Raw genomic sequence first — 6,026 nt, 5'->3', positions numbered from 1 at the left:
CCTAGTTTAGAGGCCTAGCTTAATTATTACAAGAGGTCTAGTTTAGAGGTCCTAGCTTAATTATTACAGAGGTCCTAGTTTAGAGGTCCTAGCTTAATTATTACAGAGGTCCTAGTTCAGAGGTCCTAGCTTAATTATTACAGAGGTCTAGTTTAGAGGTCCTAGCTTAATTATTACAGAGGTCCTAGTTTAGAGGTCCTAGCTTAATTATTACAGAGGTCCTAAGTTTAGAGGTCCTAGCTTAAATTACAGAGGTCCAGTTTAGAGGTCTAGCTTAATTATTACAGAGGTCCTAGTTAGAGGTCCTAGCTTAATTATTACAGAAGGTCCTAGCTTAGAGGTCCTAGCTTAATATTACAGAGGTCCTAGTTTAGGCACAGTGCAGTCAAAAAATGGGATTTTCCTGTGTTTATAGAATATTCCACACAATGAGGTTGGAATTTTACTGTGAAATTGTGAAAATATGATAATGCCCTTTAAGTATAAGAGCTGTTTAAAAAGACAGGCTGAAATTTCTGCCTGTTTTGGTGGTATGGAGCTTATGCCTTCCATGGTTACATCACCAGGCGGTCAATTCTTTAATAGAACAATTAGAGAGTTTCAAACCTCTCTGCCAATACAGCTAGTTTTCAGTTTTCCCCTCCTAACTCAGACCACTCCCAGACAGTCCTAGGGAAATTCTCCGCTTGAGAAATTGTTCATTGCTAAGAAGATATTTCTGTTTCTTTTTGACTATTTTAACTGAAAACAATCACAGTAAGGTACATAATTGTTACCCAGAAATGATTTGATATTGAAATAAAAACGTCTGCATTGGACCTTTAAAGTGGTCCTAGCTTGGAGAAGCTATATCCTAATCTAGATAGTGTGATCTGAGGCATAATATTTCCCCCTAGTGTGGGAGAACCTGGTCAGTTTATGACCATCTTCACTTTCTCCCCCCKGACAGCCCAATTCTCCTTCAGCTCTAATTCCCTGGCAGCTCCGTTTAAAGGCTGCATGCTAACAGGGCTTTATATGACCTGCAGAACAAACTGTGRAGAGCCGAAGGTGGTTTAAAGGCCTCACTGTGCTCGCAACGTTTAGTTTTCCACGATGCCAGTTTGTAGGGGAACCAGTGCGGGGCCAAACCCGCGGGGGAATCTGGCCTGGAGCCTCCGTACTGGTTGACAGTCAGGAGGAAATTGATCTTGTCATAAAGCTCTGCCTTTAATCTCATCATTATGACTGGCAGGGGGCCAGCGGGGTGAGCGATGGGGCTTACACCAGTTAGGGGGTGATTGACCATTGCAAGGCCATTAACTGTAAATTGGAGCAAAGTCCATTGCAGAACTCGTGTAATATAAAAAACCCAACTAATAGAAAACACATAGAAGTCCAATGTGACATGTAGCCAAAAGGAATCACACGTTTTAGCTTCGTTTATTGTGCTTTTCGTGTCTGCAATGGTGCCGATGCACTGAGCTATAATGATTGACAGGCATTGGAAGTATGCTTGTAATGCTGGTAAACATAGTGTGGAACAACTGTTCTGAAGACTGTGGCAAGCAAGCAGAAAACATCTAACCATGCAGAAGGTAGGTAAAGGCTTGGTTCTTTGGCTGAGCCAGACACAGATGCACATGCATTTCCCATTAGTAGATATACATGTGAGATAGACTCAGTGGGATTTGGGTTAGCTCAACTGTGCAGTCATAATGGTTGAACTGGGAGTGATAGCATTGCAATGAGATGGATTTATCATGCTCCAGTGCACTTTCACACAGGTATCTAGCCTGTTATTACAGCACTGTCCAGGACGTCATCAACTGTAATGTGTGTGTCAGTGGTCGTTGTCATGGATTTAGGAGCCATAAATCCTGACATGTGAACGCATTAACAGTAACCAGGTTTCCAGCCATCCATTTTATGTGAGTAAAGTACATGTTGGATAAAAAATGTCACGACAGGCCTGATGGGAACAGCAAATCTGTCTGTAAATCTGTCGACAAAACAAATCCGCTAGACTAGGTGGGAATTAATTATGCGAGATATGGCGGACGAAACGCCTTTATGTGCATATATTGATAAATATTGAGGGTCTTATTCTGGTGACATGATGATCGATGCTTGGCTGGCTGCCGTTTGACAAATAAAAATGATTATCCATAACAATCTCATCATTAAAGTAGCCTGCTGTATATGACATCTGTTGGCTAGAGTGCACATGCCAAAGTCATAGTGGGCACATTCACTACATAACGCAACATTTGTGGTGAAAAAAACATCATTAGAGTTGTGAGGGAAACCCATCCTTKGATTTTTTATTCAGTACATGGGAATTTAACTGCAAAAGTTATTTTCATGTGCACTACATCATCACGCACAGCGTTTTATCCACAACAAGCATGTGGTTTTTATGCAGATATTAGAATATTTGCATGAACATCTGTAGCCAATTGGATGTAAACCTTGTGAGACAGTTATTTGGGTCAGAAGAAGGAACATATGCTTACCTTTGGAGGTCCTTCTGAGGCCTGGACACATTTGGAAAAGACAAAGAAATATTAGAACTTGATACTGAAATAGCATATTGCCTGTTCAATTAAATAGGAYGATTTACAGGTASTRGATCAATGGATTTATAGCTGTTAATGACGCTTACCTGAATTCAACTACAAAGACCTTCTTGAATCCTGGTAACCTTTCAAATGCATCTTCAATCTAGATGGGACGATGAATAAGAAAAACACACTTAGTTAATTATCAACGTCAAGTTTGGAGTTTTTCTCAGGAGAATGAAAAGAATCCACCCTGTTCGCCAGACATGCTGCATCTACACCAGTACTGTGAATCCTTTACGCCACTAGTTAGCAATATCATGTTCTCAGTCCAGGATACATAGTATGATCAAATTACTGCAGTATAGACAAAATTCAGTCAGTCCCCTTGTCCTAGTCTGTGTAGTGGCTGTCTGTGTGCTAAAGCTATCCTCTAGGATCTGTGCCACCTCCCTTCTTTCCCCTCTTGGCCAGGAGCAGTAAGGCTCTGTCCTGTTGTTTACTTATTCATCCTCTCTGTATGTCTGCAATCTCAAATGGCACCCTATTCCCTATTTAGTGCACTACTTTTGGCCCGGCCCATGGGGCTCTGATCAGGCCCTGGTCAAAAAGCATATTGGGAAATAGGCGGCCATTTGGGACACAGTCCATGTCCTATAACTAATGGCCTCTGCTCTGATAAACTCTGGCTCTGCCGAGAAAAGGCCAAAATGTGAGGTGGCAACATCCAGCGATGGGAATACACCGTCCGTCACTGTGGGTTCCCAGCAAGAGGACATGTTTCCAGAGCTGTCACACTGAGCTGGTGGACCTCGGTGATTTTCCCAGAGAGCTTTCTTCCTGTTCTTTAGTGAATATAGTATATAGCTGGCAAGCCCGGACACCAGTACAACATTCGAAAGCTGATAACAGTAAATAGATACAGTTAGAAATATATATATATATTTCATCCTCTTCCGAACTTTCTGTTTGTACTCTGTACACGCAAAACGTGAATCAATGTAAAATACACTGTACAAAACATTAGGAACACCTGCTTTCCATGACAGATGGATCTTTTATTGATGTCACCTGTTAAATCCAGTTCAGTCAGGTAGATGAAGGGGAGAAGACAGGTTAAAGATTTTTAAGCCTGGAGACAATTGAGACATGGAGTGGGTATGTGTGCCATTCAGAAGTGATAATGGGCAAAGACAAATTATTTAAGTGCCTTTGAACGGGGTTGGTAGCAGGTGCCAGGCGCACCGGTTTGAGTGGTTTCAAGAACTGCAACGTAACAGTTTCCGTGCGTATCTTAGAATGGTTCACCAACCCAAAGGACATCCAGCAAACTTGACACAACTGTGGAAAGTACTGGAGTCCACATGGGTCAGCATCCCTGTGGAACGCTTTCGATACCTTGTAGAGTTCATGCCCCAATGAATTGAGGCTGTTCTGAGGGCAAACGGAGGTGCAACTCAATATTAGAAAAGTGTTCCTAATGTTTTGTACACTCAGTGTACATCCTGTATTGTCAAAAGAGTAAGGAAACAAAAAGAAAAGCGGGTGGTCAAAAAAGGACGGGACAAACAATTGCTTTTACCAAAGAGCCTGCCACAGGGCAGGAGTATACCAACTTTACTGTACCTTATGGGTGAAATGTTTGGGCCACGCGTTGGTAGTAGAAGCTTAGAGGGGTCTCTCAGGGCGTTCGTTGTAGTTCTCTCCTCATGCGGCGATGCTGAGTTCCACACCTGCTCCTTCATGGGTGTGAAAAGGCCTCGTCATGATGTCCTCGATCTCATGCCAGCTAAACACAGGACACAAAAACAGAATCCCAAACAGCTCACATCATTACAATATCACTTCACTCTCATTCATTTTCAGTAGACATGGTCTTTAATCTATAGCTGATGCCCCTCTCTGGTGTGTGTTTAAAGAAGGCTTCTATCCTTTATGATGTAACAATTTGATTATTGATTCTGTATTCATTGATTGCTAATAATAACTTCATCATTGCTTACCGCGTTTTTCGACCTCTGTTATGATATCTTGAATCCTAGGAAGTCATCATTTGTTTTCTTCTGGTTCTCCTGTGACCATAAACGATCACCGTTATTGTTCTCCTCTGCATCCCTATAACGATCGCCATTATTGTTCTTCCTCTGTGTCCGTCAAAATTCCAGTTTCAGTGGTGAGCCTCATGAGTAATCTCCACAGCAGCATCTTGTGTCGGCCTCTGGAGTGGACTCACCTGCAGCTCTGTGGTTATCTCCGCTGCAGCTTCTGAACGGCTTAGGAAATGATCTTTCGGAAGCCTCTTCTGAGTGTTTGTAATTATCTTTTGGAAGCCTCTTCTGTATCTTTTGAATGATCTTGTCTACTCCAGATGGGACCTCTTCTGAAGCTCTGAAGTTTCCTGGTCTCTGAAGGTTCTCGAATGTCCTCCTCTGAAGTTCTGGAATTTCCCTCTGAAGGTTTCGAATGTCTCCTGAAGGTTCTGGAATTTCCTCCTCTGAAGGTTCTGGGAATTCCTCCTCTCGAAGGTTCTGGAGTTTTCCTCCTCTGAAGGTTCTGGAATTTCCTCCTCTGAAGGTCTTGGAGTTTTCTTCCTCTGAAGGTTCTGGAGTTTTCCTCCTCTGAAGGTTCTGGAATGTCCTCCTCTAAGGTTCTGGAATGTCCTCCTCTGAAGGTTCTGGAATTTCCTCCTCTAAGGTTCTGGAATTTCCCTCCTCTGAGAAGGTTCTGGAGTTTCCTCCTCTGAAGGTTCTGGATTCCTCCTGAAGAGGTTTGCTGGAATTCCTCCTCTGAGTTCTGGAATTTCTCCTCGAGGTCGGAAATTTCCTCCTCTGAAGTTCTGGAATGTCCTCCTCTGAAGGTTCTGGAATGTCCTCCTCTGAAGGTTCTGGTGCTATCTTGCTTCTGGAGTCACTGAAACTATTTCTTCTACAGCCTCTGGAGTGTCTTCTCAACAGTCTTCAGAGTTATCTCTACAACTCTGGGGGATTTCTTACAGACTTGGAGTGTCTTCCACTGCAGTCTCCAAAGGACCTCTTCTGCTGTCCTCAGGAACTTCTTCAGCAGCCTTGGAGGTTCTCCACTACATATTCTGGAGTTACCTCTACTTCAAGCCTCAGGCAGTGACCTCCGAAAAAGTGGCTCTGAAGTGACCTCCACCGTAAACTTTCCCTTCATCTCTCACTTCAGCCTCAGGAGTGACTTCAGCCCTTTATTGTTGCGTTCTTCAGTGATCCTGTTACATTCCTCTGGAATGGCCTTTACTGAAGTTTCTGGGAGTGACTTCTTCCTCAGGACCAATCTCTATTACCCATTCATTAGTAGTAGTGGCCAAATATCCTCTAGTTACCAGTCTCTGGAGTGATCCTCCTCCGTAGCCTCGAGTATCAATGCGTTGCATGCGTCTGAGATAACTTCCTCTAAATCTCAGGGGTCTCCTCTTCGTTGTCTTCTTAGTGCAACATTTACTTGTAGACTCTGAGGTTGACC

The 6,026-nt window shown here is 43.1% G+C and overlaps 1 long non-coding RNA gene across 1 annotated transcript; it reads right to left on the bottom strand.

Moving 5' to 3' along the window:
• Nucleotides 1-2,494: 2,494 nt before the first annotated feature.
• On the bottom strand, nt 2,495-4,208 carry LOC112079436 (uncharacterized). Its single transcript, XR_002895941.2, has 3 exons — nt 4,167-4,208; nt 2,645-2,703; nt 2,495-2,516 (listed from the first exon to the last, which is right to left on the bottom strand). It is a non-coding gene; the product is annotated as an uncharacterized lncRNA (long non-coding RNA).
• Between the last annotated feature and the right edge of the window lie 1,818 nt (nt 4,209-6,026).

The sequence above is a fragment of the Salvelinus sp. IW2-2015 genome, unplaced genomic scaffold (assembly GCF_002910315.2).
Source record: "Salvelinus sp. IW2-2015 unplaced genomic scaffold, ASM291031v2 Un_scaffold7989, whole genome shotgun sequence".
NCBI classification, from domain to species: Eukaryota; Metazoa; Chordata; class Actinopteri; order Salmoniformes; family Salmonidae; genus Salvelinus; species Salvelinus sp. IW2-2015.
Note: the sequence above shows the minus strand (reverse complement) of the source record. Positions and strands in the feature narration are given on the sequence as shown.